Raw genomic sequence first — 22,581 nt, 5'->3', positions numbered from 1 at the left:
TCATCTGCAACATCATCACCATTGTTAGATGCGAGGCTTGAATCAGAAGCTACTTCTGCTGCTGCTTCTTCTTCTTCTTCTGGTGAAATTTACGTGATTGTGGGGCCCATGTTTGCTGGAAAAACTTCCACTCTTCTCAGGAGGATTAAGACCGAGAGCAGCAATGGAAGGTAAGGTTCCCCCTTTCTTTCTTTTTTGTTTTTCTTTCTCTTTTTAGTTTTGTAGTTGTTTTGATAATTACCATTTCTTGATTAGCATTGCTTTTATTCTTAATAATCCTGCATTTTTTAGTTTGTTTGTTGGATTTTTAGTGGAAACTGAATGCTCTGACGTATAAAACTCGATAAATTTCTGTATTAGTACAGTAAAAATATGCATTTTCTTTTAAATTTCCTTTTTGTTTATAACTTGTACTAATGCATGTGGGTTCTGTGCTGAGGATGAATACAAGTTTTTCCATGAGAGTAATTTTTCCAGTGAAGACTGTTTGTCGATTGGTGAATGTTTTTATGTATCATAAATGACTAAAGGCTGAAGTTTTGTCTTTTGTAAGACTATTGGAGGGGTTTTCAAAAAAGAACTTGAGCATATTATGTGATTGTAATTACTAATTACTGGTTGATAGTTGATAGTAATTACTAATTACTAATTACTAAGACTATTGGAGGGACTAAAATCTACTCACCAAGTATTATGAAACGGGAAATAGTTGATAAGTGCTTACCACAGCTCCAATAATCCAAGTGTTATTGCACCCACTTTTTATGCATTTTTAATTTTGACTGCCCTTTACGGGGGCAAAATGTGTACATTTAAGATTGAAAGTCATAAAGTGTGACTACTTCTAAAGTTCAGGGGGCAAAGTGTGCTTAAACCCAATATTTATTGAACATGTGATATGATGAAAAGAAGCCTTACTTGGAGAGAAACATGAATCAACTCTACTCTTTTCATCCTTCCAAAAAAAAAAAAAAAAAAACTCTACTCTTTTCAAAGTAACTATATGAATTAAATAGTTACAAGTTGTAAAAGTTAATATAAACAAATCTTAATTCTCAATTTGTAAGACATTCAGCTAGGTGTCAAACAAATTCATTTAACTAAATTTATCCATACCCACCCATGAATAGTTCGATATGAGTATCTTAAATTTTTATATATATATAAGTATAAATGGGTTACCCAATAATACTCATTTAATAAATAGGTATAATTAGATAACCCACCAAACTCATTTATAAGTGTCTTCACATTCACATTTAGTTAGAATTGTCTTCAGCAATATTTTCCATATGTAAAAAACTAGAAAATCAAAAAAGCTTTGTGCCTTCTCACTACTGTTCTTCCTCTATAGGAGGGAGATCTTGACTTGAAGCTAAGGTCTCCCTTCCTCTTCCTTTGTTCTTAATTTTATTTAATAAAGTCTCTCTTAAGATATTCTAGTGAGAGTTTTCTTCTTCTCGAGCTATCCCAGTGAGAGTTTTGTTTAGTTTTTGCTATTTATTTTTTTAGATCTAAAAGTTTCTTCAAATCTATATGTTAGATCTAAAATTTCTTAGGTTTTCTCGTCAAATCTCAACACCAGTTTTGAGTTTGAACCAATTGGATAGCAGATTTGAGGGAATAGACATGCACAGATATCTATGTAGCAGTTCGTTCAATTGGTCAGATTTGATGATTTGTGATTTATATATTTTATAACTCTATTAAATCTAATAAGTTTTCAGATCAAATATATCTATAATATGTTCAATATATTTTCTGCCATTAGTGTAGATTACTTTGTCAAGCAAATCATGCTAGACGATTCTCAACTAATTTATTAATAATATTGACTTATGCTTTCTCAAAAAAAAAAAATTGTGTTCAGCAATAGTCTCCTAATTTCTTCATCACCTTTGACCAAACTTAGCATCAAAAAGTGGAGAACCTTATGAAAAGGTGGGAGAGCATTTGTTGGCTGTTTTCAACTTAAAGATAAAGAATAACTATATTTTTGGAGATTTTTCTGTCCTTTTTTCATTTGTATTTTTCTGGTATCAAGTTTCAAGTTTATAAGTTGGTCAATGATTCTTTAATCTCTCTTTTTCATGGTTCCCAATACTTTCCCTATTGCACAACAAAAATATTCTTATTGTTCAATTATTAAATAGTATGTAATTTTGCAACAAAGCGCATGGATGGGGAAAAAAATAGTAATTAGACTTATTGGGCATTATAAGTAAATATTTAAAATTAATGATGGGTGCAAACTGCAAGGGATGGTATAAATTGATAATTTAGTTTACAAAATGAATTTAGATGAGTTTGTAAAAAATTAGAATAAATGGGTTATAAATGAATAATTGGGTTACTCAACTAATTTTTTAACTTATCCATTTATATCCATCTAATTAAATGGGTTGACTCACTTATACTCATTACCCATTTTAACCTATTCAAATCCGTCCAAGTCACCCATTTTGACACTTCTAGCTAAGATCTATAAACCTCAGGTTTAAGTGACCGTTGGGTAGGTTATATGAAGTGCTGCACTTGGTCCTCTTTGTAAAAAGATAACAAAATTATATTAAAAAAAAGATAAATAAATGAGAATAAAAAAATGAATGAGAAAATAACAAAGATAAAACAATTATTATATGTTTAATTACAAAACTCAGATCTTTAAAGAAGAGCTTGTCTAATGAATGGCTAGTAAGTAGTAGTTAACAAGGTTCCCATGTCTTGGTTTTTCGAAAAAATTATTAATTTAGAATACATCTAATTTTAAAGAGTGTAGAACACTCATGCAACTATAAGGATTTAAAGTACGAATTGTGTGTCCTAATTCAATACCCACTAAGCAGCTATGAAAAATATCCTAAATAGGTCATCTTGGTCTCTTTATTATCCTCTCACACTCACTTTTACTCTAGATAGCCCATCGCAACAACGTAAAATGAAAAGATGAGTACACAACATTCTAATGATTTCATGTCATTTTATGTATGGAAATTTTGATCAGTTCCCTGATAAGAAAAAATTCTAAAAATAAAAAAGAATGGACAAAATAAGGCTACAAGTAGCGCTGTCAATCGAGCCATATGAGGTGGAATTTAATAAGTCCAGGTTCAATTTGCATAATTAGTAAGATATTCGGGTTTGGAGTTATGAGTTTCAGTCTAATATATGTGAAACTCATACTTGGTTCACAATACATTTGGGTTTTAAGTCTAATTCGAGTTTAGTCCAATCTCATTTATTACTCTTTAATTTCTTTAATATAATTGCTAAATCCATTATGTAGTAACGTTAATTTGGAATCTACAATATTAAAGCTACACATAAATCAGTATAAATTTCATTAAAAGTACATAAACCAAAAGTTTTCCAACAATAATTGTATCTAATTCATTTAAAAGTACATAAATCAAAAGTTCTTCAACAATAATTGTGTTCGAAAAGGAATTACAGCTTTCAGGTTTAGATTGTGCAATAGAATAATAGTAACAGTAATTAGTCAATAGACTACTAAATAGGTTTTTTCTTTTTCAATATATTTATGAATCCAAGTCTTTTCAAAACCAATACTAATTACTAATAGTCTAATTAAACATTACATGTTTAAAAATAATATTTATAGTTGTATACATTAGGGTATATATATATATATAACATAATGGGCCGAGCTTTAATCGAGTTGAGCCTGTAAAAGTCCAAACTTAGCTCATATTTTGCCCAAGAATTATAGTAGGTTGGCGCCTTTTCTTTTGGACCGAACTAGGCCTGCTGACGACCCGAGCTGCTCGTGAGCAGCTCGCGAGCAGCTCGGGTCAAAGCTCGGCTCGAGCTCGTGTTGACCGAGCTCAAGCCGCTAATTAATGTAAACGAGCCGAGCACGAATCTTTGTTTGATAGGCTTGATAGCTCGACGAGCAGCTCGATAGGCTCGAATAAATGTAAAATTATAAAAATACCCCTATATCAATTAAAATTTACAAGTCTTTGACTATCTCTCACTTTCTCCATCAATTTACCTAATTTCCAAATCATCACTTCCTCTGCTGACTCCTGCCGATTCCCAACTCCCAAACTCCAAATTCCCACTTCCGCCAGTTCCACCCAGCTTTTGCAGGTATGTACTCAGCTTTTCTTTCTTTTCCTTTTCCGTTTTCTTTCTTCCCCAGCTCGGCAGCTCCCTCTTTTCAAAGCATTATTATTCAAAGCTTTAGATCTATGGATAAAAACTTACTTTCTTTCTTCCCCTGCTGGGTAGATCCATCTTTTCAAAGCTTTATCATTCAAAACTTTAGATCTATTGCAAAAGAGGTAGTTGTGGACCCCTGTGATGTTCATAGGATGTTAGTTGCCTCGGACATTAATTAAGACGGGTCCCCAAATATTGATGGATGGCTGCTCTTCTTTTGTTTTTTCTTCTACGGTGGTCCAACTTAGGGGCTTTACTTGCCAGAGCTCTAAAGCTTTAGATCTACGGTGTTGTCAATTAGGCATGTAACACAATATAGAAAAACATTTCCAATACTAGAACTTTTTATTTTTATTTATTTGAGTGTGAAACAGATACATTGACTAGGGAAATTTTTTTATATATATATAGTTGAAGCACACACAGACCAAAAAAATATATACACACAGAGGGACAAAAACGTTTTACTGTATTCACATGCAGTAAAAAAGATGGCATTTGGATATGGGCAATTTTTGGTTGTTGTTTGGTCCCTTTTTATGGCTAATTTTTAGCTGTGTCTGAAGCTATATTTTTGCTGATTTTTTGTGTTCAATTTCTCAATTAGCAGGCTGATTTTTTGACTTTTTTTGGCTGCTGTTTTTCTTTCTTTCTTTTTTCTTTTTGGATAGCTCATTTGCTGGTTTCTTTTGCTTCTTAATGTAATTAGGGTTGAAGAGCATAATTACAGCCGGGCTTGATGATGAAGTGCCGAAGACACTATTTATATTTGAAATTTGTTGGTAACTAAACATTTCAAGTGTTGAACATTTAGATTTTTATATATTATATGTTTATGATTGTATTAGTGGATAATTTGTAGCTCTCAAAATCAAGAATATGTGAAAATTGCTATTATTATGCTTAAATTTTACCAAAAATATGTGGACAAAAATTCTATTTTCTTGCCTAAATTTTGAGAAAGTCAGCTGATTTCGAGCTTATCACGAGCCAAAAAATCGAGCAAAATTCGAGCTGATGTGGCGAGCTGCTCGCGAGCCAAAATCGAGCTAAGTTCGTGAGCTATAATCGAGTCGATCTCGAGTACCTCTTTGTCTATGTCGAGTCGAGCTCGAGCTTCATTTTTCGAGCTCGACAAACTCGAGCTCGCATATAAACAAGGCTGACTCAACTCGATAAGTTCAAAACTTGACTCGATTTGACTCGTTTGCACCCCTAGACCGAATGAGCCAATATTGAGTTAGCCCGACCCTATTGATAGTCCTAACTACAAGAAGGTGGAATCCCATGTCCAGTAGGGATAAAAACATTATCATATGCACAGCTATCAGAAAGTTATGTAAACTACGTACTACGATTATTCTTTAAGCATGTTTGGACGATAGGAAAACCTTGAATATGCGAGATGTATATTCTTCAAGGTAGTGTCATTTGTCCAAGACTTGGCTTCTAATTTTAGAACAAGTTTATTTTCACAAAAATAAATAAATAGATAAACATTAGATAGTGACAGTAAGCCAAAAGAACATAAAACATGTATACAAAAACATTTTTCCTTTTTCTTTAAAGAGGATTGAGATTGGGACTCGACTAACACTCTTGATAGCTGAAACCTACAACCTATCCATTACTAGTAAATCATCTTACGAATGAAACTATTTTTCTATATCATATATGTAAACAAATTTTAAAGAGGATTGAGATTGGGACTCCACTAAAACTTTTGATAGCTAAAACCTGAAACCTATCCTTCACTAGTGAATCGTTCTACCAACAAAACTATTTTTCTATAACATATATGTAAACAAATCTTAATTGTGAAGTAAAACACATTTGACAATGAAGTGCAGCTTAATTCTTGAGATGTTTTAGCTATCATCTAGATCTCAAATTTGAGTCACCAATGGATAGTAGAAATCCCACACTTGATCCTCTTTAGGGAAGTGATAGGTCATAATTTGTTGTTAAATTTATAATTATTCTCCCCCTGATTTTAGCCAAATATTATTTTAATTGATAGATACTACTTATATTTGGTTAATGGTGCTAATTGTAGGAAAATAACCAAAACATGATTAAAAGGGACAATTTCTAGCTAATTTGGTGGTGGCACATTCAAGTTCAGAAGGTTTGGGATTCGAGCGTGGAAATTTCCAAGTCCGAGTAGAAGTCAACAAGAGCACAAGGAGATTTCCTAGCTTGATTGGGGCGGATGAAGAGCAAAGTGGAGTCAAAGTGGGGCTCTTTCCTTTAGTCTTCACATGGCCGTATAAGACAAGGAAATAATTAGAAGAAAAAGGAAGTAGACTTAGCTTAGGAGATTTATTCCTTACTTTTAGCAGGTTGCCCGTAGCTTTAAAAACATTGAGGGGACTTTTTCTTTGAGGGCCGATTTTTACTTTTCTTCCTTGAACGAATTTGGGAGGCAACAATTGTAAGCTTCAAATAGCTTTTCCGCGGGGGTTGTTCTCCATTAATGGAGGACTAACCTCCTACTGCTAGTCAAGGGGACAACTGAAGATTTGGTTCAACAATTACTGTGAGATCTAATTTATTTTAATTGCTTCCTTAATTTATTGGTATTTATATGTTTCCTACTTTTAATTGCTATAGCTCGTGTGAGTGATTCAATAGATGCGTAATATTTAATTATTCACATAGGCTATCTTGCTAAATAGGGATAATTGAATCCGTAATTGTTCGTTATCTTTATCTCAGTAGCAACTGGCGTAATCGGGTTTATGTCAGGGAAACATACAATCTAATTTAAACAAACCCTCTTAGCGTGTTTGTTAGTTAGGATTGAGCCTTTCTAATTATTAATGCAATCTAGAAATTAAATCCTATGGTCGTACCTAGGATTGTTTTTGGGTTAGAGAAATAGTTAACGGTCGTACCTTAACTATCGAGAAAGTAAGGAAATGTTGGTTGTTTATCGCGTGTATGACAACTATAACCAATCTATTAATAAATGTGGAATTATCTGTGAATCGATGATCAGTGCATGAACCATTTCTGAAGTGTACCCTTGGTTGGAGTTTTCCCTTAATTATTTCTCTTAATCAATTATTTTCTGCAGTTAATTTATTTAGTTAGCGTTTAATCCAAAACCCCCCATACTTTGGACTCTAGAAGAAACGAATTATCCCCAATCCCTGTGGATTCGACCCTACTCACCGCTATATATAAAATCTGTATTTTTCTCGAGTAGGTATTTATTATTGCACAGGTTCGGCACCTGTCAAATTTTTGGCGCCGTTGCCGGGGACTGGTGCCTGTTTAATTTGTTTCTTTTTTAGTTCATTTTAGTTTCAATTCCATTTTTTTTCCCCCTCTTATTTTTTTTTCCTTTCTTTTTCTTTCTTTACTAGTTTATGGCTGCTAACACTCCGTATTTTGGTGATAGACTGGATTTTGTTTCCAGGGAAGGCAATGAGGCTTGTTTTTTTGCTAAGTTTGCATATTCAGAGGCACTAAACTCTATTAGAGAAAGAATGGCTGCTGCAACCTGTAAAATTTGTTATGCCAGGGATCATTCAACCGGTATGTGCCCCGAATATCAAGATAATCTGAGTGTCACACTCAATAATCATGGAGATTTTTCACCCTGGTCTCAAACGTGCTATGACCCTTATTCAAATGGGTATGAGCAAGGATGGTGGGATGATTCCAATTTTAATTATCAACAAAGGCTAATAGATTTTCAACAGCTAGAGTCTCAAGAACCGTCATCCATGTCAGGTATGTCTCTTGAAGAAATAGTTGAATTAATAGCTACTAACACATATCAAATTCAACAGGAGGTACATCAACTTCAACAGGAGACACAAAAGATGAGTAAAGAGATGAAAGAAGGAAGGCGTGAATGGGCATCTAAAATGAGCAAATTGATTTCTCCAGTTTATGAAGAATTGCCCTCACCGACTATTATCGACCATGAGGAAGATGAGAGTGCAATTATCCTGACGAATGACATGGTACTGCAAGAGTCTCAAGAAGAAGAATCTAAAGATACAGATGAAAAGAAAGTTGAAGCACAAGAATTGAGACCCCAACATCAAATGGTTCAAGTGAATGAATCCAGTGAACAATCTCCAAATGCGGTGACATCTCCTCCATTCCTTGATCAATATTTTCCTGACTCTTATTCTTTAATTTCTGTTAGTGAGATTGATTTAATTATACCAGAAAATTTTGAGTTTCATGACAGGAACAAGTTAAGAGTCACGATGGCAAAATATCTCAAACCAGTAAGTGCTTGTGATGGAGGAGTGAATGAAGATTTAAGGTCATTACTTGGTTGTTTGGTGCCATTTACTAGTCCATGGAAGCCCGTAGCTCGTGTGCTCAAGAATTACTCTATTTACGAGGGCTATCAGGATTACATAGAAGATGAAGCACTGAAGCGAGTTACGCGATTTTATCCTCCATGAATAAACAGGACAATGTCTAGCCAAAGACATTAAAGAAAGGCGCTGCTTGGGAGGCAACCCAAGGCTTTTGTTTTAATTTTCTTATGTTTTTGGAATTTTTGTTAAGTGTTAGTTGCATTTAGTGATTTGTTACTTGGTGGCAGGAAAGTGGCAGTTAGACATGCCCACGCCAGGTGGTCACGCCTGAGGGAAAGAAATTTTCGTTCAGGATCTGCGGACTCTATAGCAGTTAGACGTGCCCACGCCAGGTGGTCACGCCTGAGGGAAAGAAATTTTCGTTCAGGATCTGCGAACTCTATAGCAGTTAGACGTGCCCACGCTAGGTGGTCACGCTAATGGATCGAGAATTTTCGCCGGATGGTCAAAAAACTAGGGAGCAGTTAGGCATGCCCACGCCTAAGTTAGAGATTCTTTGGTAAAAAAAAATTTCAAAGGACCCGCAGCCCTACTCTTTCTCTCTTTTTCATTTTCTTTATTTTCTTTCTTCTTCCTTTTCTTTCTTTTTCTCCTTCTTCTTCCTTCTTTTCTCCTTGTCCGCCGCTGCCACTTTGCACGCTGCCAGGTCGCCGCACACCACACGGCCGCCCATCGCGCCCGCTGCCCAGCCGCGTCTCGCCACCAGCAGCTCCTTCTCACGCAATCCCTGCACGCAAGTTCCAGGCGCGAACACCCACCAGATTTGCGCACAAGCTAGTAGCTCGCGCGAGCTCCAGCACCAGCAGCCAGGCGCACAGCTTTTGCGCGCCGCCGTGCGCGCGGACCACCAGTCACGCGCCTCCCTCTACGCGACTCAGCCGTAGTTGCCCCCTTTCGCGCAGCCTGCCCCTTTCGCTCAATCTCCAGCTCCAGTTCACCCCCAGGCAGATCGAGCAGCAACTCAGCTGCAGCAGCGCCCACAGCGTGCTTGCCAGTGCGCGTGCGACGCACGCGCGGTGCTGGGTCCTCCCCTGCCCTCCATTTCACCCACAGCCATTCAAACCTCCGGTGCATTCTTTCTTTATTTTTCTGTCTCTAAGTAGCTGAGGCTAGATTACTAGCTTTTATTAGCTGATGCCAGATTTTAATTTCTTAGCTGAGGCCAGATTTTTTATTTGCTAGTTGAGGACAGAAAATTTGTGCTTGTTTGGGTGCTGTGGCATATCTGTGGATTGATTGTTGATTATTTGGTTAACGTTGTGCCCAACCAGTGATATTTGGGAAAAGTTTTTACTCTAGTTGCCTGTTTAATTAGTTTTTGGGGGAATTTTGTTGTATTTATCTAATTAATTGATTTTTGGGTTGAATTAGTAGTATTTGGAAAAAATTTTGTCGTTCACAGGTTTAATTAGTTTTTGGGGTGAGTTTATTATCCGTTTCTGTACTTGTTTGTGATTGGGAGCTGTGACTGGGGATCATTTGCCTTGTTGGTTGTTTGTTGACATATTTTGAACACCATTACTTTGCCTTTGTCTTGTCCACTGATATCCAATGACCAAACCCAAGAACAAAGGCAAGAGCAAACCTTCCACCTCTACCCCACAGCCCACAGTCCCCTTGAGTGGATCTGCCCCCTCGACTGGGCCGGGAGGACCCCGGACTGTCCTCTGCGGCATCTCCACCGTCTTCCTCCGCCGATAGCCAGCTTGCAGCCCTTCGGCTCCAGATGCAGCACATGGACACTCGTATGGAGCGGATGGAGCGTCAAATGGGCGGGATGGCCCAGAATTTAACACAGTATCTCCATCACGTGGGTTTCCGCCCGCCTTTCCCTCCCCAGCCGTAGTTCAGTTCTGCCCTCCTCCGTTTTAAGGGAAGTGTCGTTGCCCCAATATCTCTGTTTTGCTCTTTCTTTGCTTACATTGAGGGCAATGCAAGATTTAGGTGTGGGGGGGGTAGTATATTGGCATTTTATTGAAAAAGTGCAAGTGTAGGCATTTTTGTTGGATTTTTTGTTTGACTTTGTGGAATTTTGACCAATTTTTGCCTATCTTTGTGCTTATTTGTGATTATTCCTGATAAACGATGGTTAGATGTCTCAAATTTTTCTATTGCTAAGATTTTACACTTTAAGGTGTTGAGTATGACATGGTTGAGTTTAAGGGTATCTCTTTGGTGAATATTTGAGATTGTGTGACTTTTGCACTTTTTGGTTAACTCTTCTAAGCATTGTAAATATTTGTCTAGCATTTTTTTTGTGCAAATTGGTTCAACTATTAATTTTAGTTCTCCATGTTTAAGAAATGAAGCGGGTTTGTGTGGTATTTAATTTTATTTTTAGTGCTTATTTATGAATAGTATTAGGCTATACTCCGCTAGTATCGTTGCCTAGTAACCGGGAGTCTTCACCACAAATGTCGACTTTCGCGTCAAAAAGCGACGATAGCTATGAGTATGTGGTTTTTAAGCGATGATGGCTGAGTAACCGGGCTCCTTCATATGGCCAATGTCGGAGTTCGCGTCAAAACGCTTGAATGGCTAAAAACTAAGCGTTTCCCCTAAAAAAAAAAAAAAAAAAAAATCATCATTCATGTGTGGGGATATTCTAGAAAAAAATATGTGCTAATAGTGAAAAATATGGAAGTGTTTGAATGAATTGTTAACCCGCTGATCCCTGAATTTTAATGTTGAGATTTTACTTAATAGTTGAACCATTTGCTTATGGATGCTGGTTGAATATTTTATATTCTTAGATTAGTTAGTCATAAATTGAAAGAATCCTTGATCTTGAAAGCTAGTTGGAGAGATATTTCTTGAAAATTGCCACTAATACTTAACATGTGTTTTAATTGTATCTTGGCAATAGAAGATTCGAATAATACCATTGTTTGAATTTGATTATTTGATTTGTTGTTCTCATGCTTGAGGACAAGCATGGTTTAGGTGTGGGGGAAATTGATAGGTCATAATTTGTTGTTAAATTTATAATTATTCTCCCCCTGATTTTAGCCAAATATTATTTTAATTGATAGATACTACTTATATTTGGTTAATGGTGCTAATTGTAGGAAAATAACCAAAACATGATTAAAAGGGACAATTTCTAGCTAATTTGGTGGTGGCACATTCAAGTTCAGAAGGTTTGGGATTCGAGCGTGGAAGTTTCCAAGTCCGAGTAGAAGTCAACAAGAGCACAAGGAGATTTCCTAGCTTGATTGGGGCTGGAGTCAAAGTGGGGCTCTTTCCTTTAGTCTTCACATGGCCGTATAAGACAAGGAAATAATTAGAAGAAAAAGGAAGTCGACTTAGCTTAGGAGATTTATTCCTTACTTTTAGCAGGTTGCCCGTAGCTTTAAAAACATTGAGGGGACTTTTTCTTTGAGGGCCGATTTTTACTTTTCTTCCTTGAGCGAATTTGGGAGGCAACAATTGTAAGCTTCAAATAGCTTTTCCGCGGGGGTTGTTCTCCATTAATGGAGGACTAACCTCCTACTGCTAGTCAAGGGGACAACTGAAGATTTGGTTCAACAATTACTGTGAGATCTAATTTATTTTAATTGCTTCCTTAATTTATTGGTATTTATATGTTTCCTGCTTTTAATTGCTATAGCTCGTGTGAGTGATTGAATAGATGCGCAATATTTAATTATTCACATAGGCTATCTTGCTAAATAGGGATAATTGAATCCGTAATTGTTCGTTATCTTTATCTCAGTAGCAACTGGCGTAATCGGGTTTATGTCAGGGAAACATACAATCTAATTTAAACAAACCCTCTTAGCGTGTTTGTTAGTTAGGATTGGGCCTTTCTAATTATTAATGCAATCTAGAAATTAAATCCTACGGTCGTACCTAGGATTATTTTTGGGTTAGAGAAATAGTTAACGGTCGTACCTTAACTATCGAGAAAGTAAGGAAAGGTTGGTTGTTTATCGCGTGTGTGACAACTATAACCAATCTATTAATAAATGTGGAATTATCTGTGAATCGATTATCAGTGCATGAACCATTTCTGAAGTGTACCTGATAAGAGTTTATTTTACGTATTTTTAAGTGCATTTTATTAGTTAATTTTGAGTTGATTATTTAGTTTTATAAATAAAATAAAGAGGTTTTTGGTAAAATTATATATTTTTGGTAAAAGTGGATAATATTGCATTTCTATTGATTTTAATGGTAAAAACTTCATTTTTATGCAGGAATGATGATTCAATCACCAAAGGATGTCAAATGAGGTAAAAAATAGAGATTTGGTGATGAATTCAAGTGGCAACAAGAAGAATGAAGTGAAAAATGTTCAAGTGAGGAAATGCAATACAAGTCAGTTTTGACACTCTTCAGTATTTTGACCATATCTGGAGCTACACTTATCGGATTGAGGTGATCTTTATACCATTTTAAAGCTAAGAAAGAGACCTACAATTCGTATGAAGACATCGAAATCCATTTCTGCCATCTTCATGGGCAAAACGTTGGAATACAGAAGCTGCATTCTGTGGTCGGAAGTTAAAACAGAGGTTTGAACAGGTGACAGTATTTCGATCATATCTCAGGCTACAATGCTCCGATTTGGATGATTCTTGAAGCATTGGAAAGCTAACTCAAAGGGCTACAACTTTTGTGTTTTGCACAAAAGCTAGTTTGGCCTTTATCATGGAGAAAATCGCAGTTGAAATAAGGCCAGAGTGAAAACGCGAGTAGAAAAAACGCGAGTTTATACCGCGTTTTGTGTAGGCGCGTTTTATAGCCGAAATTCTGCAATTTGACTCAGTCAATTCTCTTGTGTGCATACCACTTTCCAGCTATAAGATGCAAGGGAATTCGGTGCACATGCTTCTGCAATAAAAGAGAAGACCAAATGAGTGTGGACAAAAGGAAACATCATATCTTTGACTTCTTTTTACAAAATCTGAGTGGAGGAAATTATGAAGTGAGAGGAATGGAATTTCTACCACCTTTTATGCAGAAATACAGGGGAGAAGCCTGGATGACCAGACGTAGCTAGTTTTCCTTCTTGCAACAAGTTTTCTCTCTAGTTAAGAGTTCTTAGAGAAGCATTTAGAGTTTTCACTTGTAATCATATTGTGCAAGAACATAGCAGGAATTGGAGAGCTTCACCTTCAATTGGCTAAGCTTTCTTTTATCTTTCTTATACTTGTACTTTATGATGTTTTGCATTAATAAACTTGTGAATATGAGTGTTTTATCATTCATGAGTAGCTAATTTTCTTTATCTAGGGAGTAGATGAAACTTATGGCCAAATGATATGAAGTGATTGTTATTCATTCTTGTTATGTCTTGTATTAACTTATCTACTTGTGTATGTTGGATTACTTGTTGTTGCTTGATCACCAATAGCAGGTTTATAGTTATTTTTATTCATTGAGAAATGGTAAAAATAATGGAATGACACAAGTAGAACTTGAGTTGTATATTCATGAGAATAGAAATACGTTCAAGTGGATGAAATCTGCATTTCATGTGTGAATAAGAACAGATTTAGTATTTACCAAGAGATTAGGACAAACTAATCTGTTTTAACCCATTATTATCATGAGAATGTGATTCTGGTATTTCTGGAAATGAATCCTTGGTTAAACAAGAGCAGTAACAAGTGTTGAATTAATTCATTTTAGATCTTTTGTGTCATAAGTGGAATCTACATCCCTAGATCTTAATATTTAGTGAATTCTACTCCCCTTGAGATATTGCATTTATCTATTTAAGAATTTTTGTAGTTGAATTAAAATCTGAAGTTTCTGCTCAAATTAATTGTGAGTCTAAATAATAGAGTAAATTAGTATCTAATAATTGTTTTAAATTGCTCCTCGTGGGATCGACCCGATACACATCTCGTACTACAATTGCGACCTGTATACTTGCAGTCCAACGGGTGTAAATTCGGAATTAAACTTGCACTTAAAGTAAAAACCCGTCAAGTTTTTGGCGCCGTTGCCGGGGAGCGGCAATATTAGAGCCTAATCATCTTTATTAATTTAGACAGCTTTATTTTTTTTAGATTATATTTAATCTTATATTATAATCAGTTTTTTTTTTTACCATTGAAGTTGCATAATATCCCTTATTTCTGTTTGTAGTGTATGCACCGGGAGTCTCGAGAAGTCGCACCTTTCGATCCAGAAATTGAGAGGACACTACGTAGACAAAGGAGGCACACACAACAGCAAGAGGAACAAGAGATTTGGCAACCGATAGAGGAAATTTTGATAGAACTACCATTTGAAGAAGAAATGGCCGAAAATGACCCAAATAGGCGAGTTCTACGAGATTATACTCTACCGGGAACACAAGGATCTCAAACAAGCATAGTAAGGCCTACGGTAAATGCTAACAACTTTGAGATTAAACCATCACTTATCCAAATGGTTCAACAATCTCAATTTGGAGGTAATGCAGTAGAAGATCCTAATACACACTTAGCTACATTCTTGGAAATTTGTGATACAATTAAAATGAATGGAGTTAGTGATGATGCTATAAGGCTAAGATTGTTCCCATTTTCATTGAGAGATAAGGCCAAACTTTGGCTACACTCTCATGCTCCTAATACTTTCACTGGATGGGATGAACTATCAAGAGCATTCTTAAATAAGTATTTTCCACCAGGTAAGACTGCTAAGTTTAGAATGGATATCACTAGTTTTAGCCAATTGGAAGGTGAATCATTATATGAGGCATGGGAAAGGTTTAGAGATTTGCTTCGGAAATGTCCACATCATGGACTGCCGGAATGGTTAATCATACAAACCTTCTATAATGGTTTAGTTTTTTCTACTAAAACTATGATCGATGCAGCCGCAGGTGGAGCTTTAATGGGTAAATCACCCCAAGAAGCTCAGAATTTGATAGAAGAAATGGCCGCAAATAACTACCAATGGGCCAATGAGAGAGGTAATACAAGACGTCACGCAGGTATGATCGAAATGGACACTCTCAATATGTTGAGTGCTCAAATGAATAATGTGATGAAATTGCTAAGTAGACAAGGTGGAGTTGGTCCAAGTTCATCTAATGCACATGTAGCATGTTGTTCTATATGTGGAGGTGAACATGATAGTAATGAGTGTGTTGATTCTGAACAGGTACAATTCGTCAATAATTACAATCGTAATGCTCAAAATAACCCCTACTCGAATACTTACAATCCGGGGTGGAGAAATCATCCAAACTTTGGATGGAAAGATCAAGGCAATCAACAAAGGCCAACCAATCCGTCGGGATTTCAACCAAGGCAACCACAGGCTGAAACTAAACCAAGTTGGGAGATCGCGGTGGAAAAACTTGCTAAGGTGACTTCGGATAGATTCGAGCGAGTTGAGGGGCGGTTGGACCAATTAGCTGGGATGTACAGAAACTTGGAGGTTCAAATTGGTCAAATTGCCAATGTGATCAACAATAGAAACCCTGGTGAATTACCAAGTAAAACCGAAGTGAATCCGAGAGAGCATGTCAATGCAATCATTCTTAGAAGCGGTAAAACGGTTGAGGGATTCGATTTTGAAAATTCAGGTGGTGAAAAAGACAAGAAGCAAGCAATTGAAGGGGAGCAAGAAAGTCAAAATGATCATGTTATCATTGATATTGATGCACTTCATCCCAAATTAAATTCTAATGTGATACCTTTTCCTCACAGGTTGAAGAAAGATGGACAGGATCGGGAGTTTGAAAAGTTCTTCAAAATGTTTAAACAATTGCACATTAACATTCCTTTCATTGATGCTATAACACAGATTCCCTCTTATGCACGTTTCTTGAAAGACATCATGTCAAAGAAGAGGAAAATTGTAGATAATGAGATGATAGCATTAACGGAAGAGTGCAGTGCATTGATTAAGAATAAACTCCCTCCTAAATTGAAAGATCCGGGAAGTTTTTCTATTCCTTGCACTATTGGTCAATTGCATTTTTCTAATGCTTTATGTGATTTAGGTGCAAGTGTGTCACTTATGCCGTTATCGGTTGCCCGGAGATTGGGACTTCAAGAGCTAAAAGCTACCAATATTACATTGCAATTGGCGGATCGGTCAATCACACGTCCCACGGGTATTTTGGAAAATGTGCTCATAAAGGTAAGACAATCTATAATACCTGTGGATTTTGTTGTCTTAGATATTGAAGAAGATGTGAGAATGCCAATTATTCTAGGACGACCGTTTTTAGCCACTGCACGAACTATAATTGATGTAGAAAAAGGTAAGCTTATATTACGGGTTAATGGTGAGGAATTGGAATTCAATTTGGATAATAAAGAAGGGAGTATAGAGCCTACTGCTCTTGTTTCTAATATGCCATATGATGAAAAGGTTAACCAAGAAAGGACCGAAGAAGTTAAATTTATAAATGTCCTTGGTACTAACTTTCATGGTGTAGGAACAAAGGAGGAGAAGATAAGGATGGAAGTTGGCTTAATAAATTCGCCATTCCATGAAGAAAATGCTGAAAAGTTGAGCCAATTCAGAAAAGACAAGCAAAATCCACTCCAAGGTGAAGTTGAGCCTCTCTATGACAAGTCTAATATTCCTCCTTGGCATTTGAGGAAATTGGACTATGAAGATCAATGCATGGTTCACCACATGGTGGATTGGCTCGGGAGTTTCGACCCATGGGGAGAAAATCGCTTCCTAATGCTCTAAAGTGATTCAACTCTTTCAGTCGAGCCAACGACTATAAACAAAAGCGCTAATTGGGAGGCAACCCAATGTTTATGTTATTTGTGTTAAATTTTTGTGATTTTTAGACTTGAATAAGTGTTTTAGTTAATTTGTTGTTTTTGTGTGATAGGGTTGGCAAATGGAAGCAAGAATGACCATTTGAGGTGAAAAGGGCGAACTTTGATCAAACAACTCAACCCCTCGATTTGCGTTAAAGGTGTTTTTGATTCATTATAAAGGGGTAAAATGCATGTTTTTAATGTTTTACATTTGTTCCAGTCATTAAAATTGGCAAACAAATTATCTATGATGCATTTTGAGTCATTGGGGTACCTTTTGTAATTTTTCAAAAGTTGAAATTCTGCTAAAAATCGAAGCAGAAAACGCGTTTGCAAATAAAACGCGACTACAAGTCGCGTTTCTCAGAATCGCGTTTTCAATTCTGCACCTGCAGAACAGAAAACGCGCCTTCAAAACGCGACCTAAAGTCGCGTTTTAATGGAAGTCGCGTTTTCAAGCCTGGATCAAGACTCAAAAACGCGACTTCAGAAACGCGACTCAAAGTCGCGTTTTCCATCACAGTCGCGTTTTCATTCCTGCAAGATTTGTGCAGGAAACGCGACTTCAAAAACGCGAGTTGAAGGCGCGTTTTTAGTCGCGTTTTCCGTGTCTGAATATAGCCTTCAGAAACGCGATTTCAGCCTTTCTTCTTCACTTCTCCAATTTTTCCAGCCGCGTTTTTCCCTCTTCCTTCTACCCAACTCACAAATTTTCATTTATACTCCATAATCTTGCTAGAAATCATCACCCCAACGCCTTTTGAGCTTCATACAACCTTTTTAACCGATTAAAATCCAAGAAAAACACCTAAAATCAGGTTTTTGAGGGATTGAAGGTTAGGGTTCTTAAACTCTAATTTCTTCAATTGGAGGTCAATTGGAGGTTGTTTCATAGGGCTTTTTGCATTTTTAGCATCACCAAACATCCTTCTATGTGATTGAGGTAAGTTTCTTCATCAAATCTTTTGATTTTAGAAGTTCATATTTGTTATCCTGAGCTATCTGACATCTTTTAATTTCGAAAATTTGATGAGGTTCATGGCTATTTTTGATTTTATTCATGATTATTATGATTGTTTAAGCATGTTTAAATGTTTAAATGTAGCAATTTATTGGTTTTCAAGTACTTTAAAATTCACAATTGCTATATTTAGATGAAATTGGAAAAAAGAACTAGGATGTTTTCGAGCCATTGGTGATGTTAAATTATGGTTAAAAATGGTTAGTTGATGATGTTTAAGCATGTGCATTGTGTATAGTGAGTAATTTGGTTGATTTGGTGAGTTAGTTAGTTTAATTTTTGCCTAAACATGATTATAGCTAAAAGCATATTATTATTGTTAATTCTAAATAGTTATAATCATAATTGCTCCTATTTTCACTAATTGAATTATAATTGATACATATCTTGTGTAATTTGGTGATTTTGGGCAACTTTAGGCAGAAAATATGTCTTGTACGATCATTGAATGATTAGAACTTAAGCAATTGTATTTGAGGTTATTTGGATTAATGCTGAACTTTTGTTGCCAAAAAAAAAATGAGTTGTAGTACATGTGAATAATTGAAATATTTTTTAGGTACTATGCCAAGAGGAAGAAGAGCGGTACTTTCATCCTCTAGTAGTGAGGAGAGGGAGGTTAATGAAGAGATGGAGGTGACTGAAGAGGAGAATTCACCTTCTCCTCCACCAATTAACCGTCGACCTGGTGAGGGCACCTCCCGTGGAGCGGGAAGATCGGTATTTGACAGTGCTAGGTTCAACACTCGCAGGAATCAGGAGTGGCATGAGGCGCGTGCTAATTTGGAGTTTTTATTTGAGATGCACGTCAGTCCACCAGTTGAGATGATGTACAACATCTCAGAAGCTTTTGCTCAGCTAGGATGGGCTCCGATTCTCACCCTTCCAAACCATTACTACCCAGACCTGGTGCGCGAGTTTTACGCCAACATTGAAAGTAAGGCGCGCCATAGTGGAGAAATAATTGAGTCCTGGGTGCGTGGAAGACGAATCACCTTGTCACGGCAAGATTTGGCTGCTATTTTGGGGTGTATGGATGACGGACGTCCAGTAGACTTGAAGAAGGAGTTTGTTCCCCCGAATAGGAGGTGGGATCCATCATTGGCCATGGCTAGGTTTGGTCTCGAGTACCAACCTTTTCGCTCTACCAGAAAGGAGACTATATTGGCAAATGTATTCGAACCTCGTCATCGGCTTATCATTTACATGATGGCTCACAATGTCATCCCAAAGAAGACGGGGCACACGGAGGTTCGCAAGAGCGATATTTACTTCCTTGATTACATGTTCCACAACCGAACTTCCCCGTATGCTCGAATTTCATTGCCGAACATCATCATCAGCCACATTAGGTCTACGGCGAGGCGTAAGACAATTTCTTTCAAACTTTCATTTCCTCGTCTACTGACTTTAATCTTCCCCCGTTTTGAAGTTCCCTTGGAAGGCATGCGGCGGGAGTATGTTCCACCACGTGCTGAGATGACTATCACTACTCTTCGCCGCCTTGGTATTGGTACGGGAGACATTCCACGCCCTGTTCAGGAGCAGAGACAAAAGGCTAGACATGGTCGCGATGGAGCTGGACCATCTACTGCAGCACCACCTCCTCCTCCGCCACAGACCAACTGGCAGCGGCTTTTCGGTCGCTTGGATGACATCGACCATTATTTAGCCAGAATGGATACTCGCCTGGACCGAATTGAAGATCATTTAGGCACACGCCCACCTCCCATCGATGATGATGAAGATGACGATGAAGAGGATGATTGAGGCTGCCCTTTGGCTGGCTTTTCTTTTGTTTGCTTGTTATTTTTATCTTTTGTTTGAAAAATGTTAACTTACATTCCTTATTTTGAATATTGGAACTTGTGGCAGTAACTAGTAGATCGTTGACTGTGGCTGGTTGAGCGGTCGATGACTCATGATTCAAGGCTTCACTGGACTGCAGTCATCTCACTTGGGGAGTCACTTGTTCCTTTCTTTTGTTTCTTTTCTTTTCTTTCCCTACACATTGAGGACAATGTGTATTCTAAGTGTGGGGGAAGAAATGTGTGGTACTTGTGATTTTAGTTGTGTTTGATATAATTCTTGTGCTTAAATGGTGTTTCTTGTGGTTGCTGGCAGGGAGATTTAGTCCACTTTTAAGGGGAGACTCTGTCAAAATTTTTCCAAAACCTTATACATATATATGTTATTAACTATAATAAATAAATAAAATTTTGTCACTTATCCTTTTGAAATAAATATATGCGGTTTTGATACTTCTTTTCTTATGAAATTTGGAAATGATTTTTATGTGATTATAATTTTTACATTTATAGGAAAGTATATCTAGTAAAGTGGAGAAAATTATGCCTACATTTTGTATATTTGATGAAAATTCTTCTTTTTATCTAATTTTATAAGATAAGAAATTAATATGGTTAATAAGTGTCATACTCTTCTCATGATTACTCTTAGAGGGAATTTTATTATATATATACATCAAAAAAAAAGGGGTTATTCTACTCCAATGATTCTCGTACCGAGTAACCGGGGGTTGGCATCTACAAATGTCGACATTCGCGTAAAAAGGTACTTGAATTAAGAGTATGCAAAGCAACTTGAGTATGTGAAATGTTGAGTAACCGGGGATCTGCATCTAAAAATGTTGATCTTCGCGTCAAAAGGCATTTTTCACAACTTAAGTAATATTTAATCCTTAAAATATATATATATATATATATATATATATAAAAGTAAATTAAATCCCTCTTTAAGAAAAATAAGAAGTTGATCATGAGATTAGTTAGCATCTTTATTGACTATAGGAGTTGCTTGCTTGCGAAATTGGATAAAAATAAGAAGTTGAGTTGAATTGGTAAAATTATGGTATACTTGGCTCTTCTTTGCTTGATATTATGAGTACTTGAACTTAATGGAAAGATCACATAAGGGTTATTTACCTTGATTCAAGGAAATGGAGTTGAAATACTACATATGTTTATTTTCAATTTTTGGATCATTGATGGTTGGAATTTTATATTGCTTGAGGACAAGCAATGATTCAAGTGTGGGGGTATTTGATAAGAGTTTATTTTACGTATTTTTAAGTGCATTTTATTAGTTAATTTTGAGTTGATTATTTAGTTTTATAAATAAAATAAAGAGGTTTTTGGTAAAATTATATATTTTTGGTAAAAGTGGATAATATTGCATTTCTATTGATTTTAATGGTAAAAACTTCATTTTTATGCAGGAATGATGATTCAATCACCAAAGGATGTCAAATGAGGTAAAAAATAGAGATTTGGTGATGAATTCAAGTGGCAACAAGAAGAATGAAGTGAAAAATGTTCAAGTGAGGAAATGCAATACAAGTCAGTTTTGACACTCTTCAGTATTTTGACCATATCTGGAGCTACACTTATCGGATTGAGGTGATCTTTATACCATTTTAAAGCTAAGAAAGAGACCTACAATTCGTATGAAGACATCGAAATCCATTTCTGCCATCTTCATGGGCAAAACGTTGGAATACAGAAGCTGCATTCTGTGGTCGGAAGTTAAAACAGAGGTTTGAACAGGTGACAGTATTTCGATCATATCTCAGGCTACAATGCTCCGATTTGGATGATTCTTGAAGCATTGGAAAGCTAACTCAAAGGGCTACAACTTTTGTGTTTTGCACAAAAGCTAGTTTGGCCTTTATCATGGAGAAAATCGCAGTTGAAATAAGGCCAGAGTGAAAACGCGAGTAGAAAAAACGCGAGTTTATACCGCGTTTTGTGTAGGCGCGTTTTATAGCCGAAATTCTGCAATTTGACTCAGTCAATTCTCTTGTGTGCATACCACTTTCCAGCTATAAGATGCAAGGGAATTCGGTGCACATGCTTCTGCAATAAAAGAGAAGACCAAATGAGTGTGGACAAAAGGAAACATCATATCTTTGACTTCTTTTTACAAAATCTGAGTGGAGGAAATTATGAAGTGAGAGGAATGGAATTTCTACCACCTTTTATGCAGAAATACAGGGGAGAAGCCTGGATGACCAGACGTAGCTAGTTTTCCTTCTTGCAACAAGTTTTCTCTCTAGTTAAGAGTTCTTAGAGAAGCATTTAGAGTTTTCACTTGTAATCATATTGTGCAAGAACATAGCAGGAATTGGAGAGCTTCACCTTCAATTGGCTAAGCTTTCTTTTATCTTTCTTATACTTGTACTTTATGATGTTTTGCATTAATAAACTTGTGAATATGAGTGTTTTATCATTCATGAGTAGCTAATTTTCTTTATCTAGGGAGTAGATGAAACTTA

General features: G+C 36.4%; 1 non-coding gene across 1 annotated transcript; it reads right to left on the bottom strand.

Annotated features, from left to right (window-relative positions):
• Nucleotides 1-15,173: 15,173 nt before the first annotated feature.
• On the bottom strand, nucleotides 15,174-15,280 carry LOC113772611. Its single transcript, XR_003468582.1, has one exon. It is a non-coding gene; the product is annotated as a small nucleolar RNA R71 (small nucleolar RNA).
• Between the last annotated feature and the right edge of the window lie 7,301 nt (nucleotides 15,281-22,581).

This window comes from Coffea eugenioides, chromosome 5 (genome assembly GCF_003713205.1).
Source record: "Coffea eugenioides isolate CCC68of chromosome 5, Ceug_1.0, whole genome shotgun sequence".
Classification (NCBI taxonomy): domain Eukaryota; kingdom Viridiplantae; phylum Streptophyta; class Magnoliopsida; order Gentianales; family Rubiaceae; genus Coffea; species Coffea eugenioides.
The sequence above is the reverse complement of the archived record's forward strand: the minus strand, read 5'-3'. Positions and strand labels throughout refer to the sequence as shown.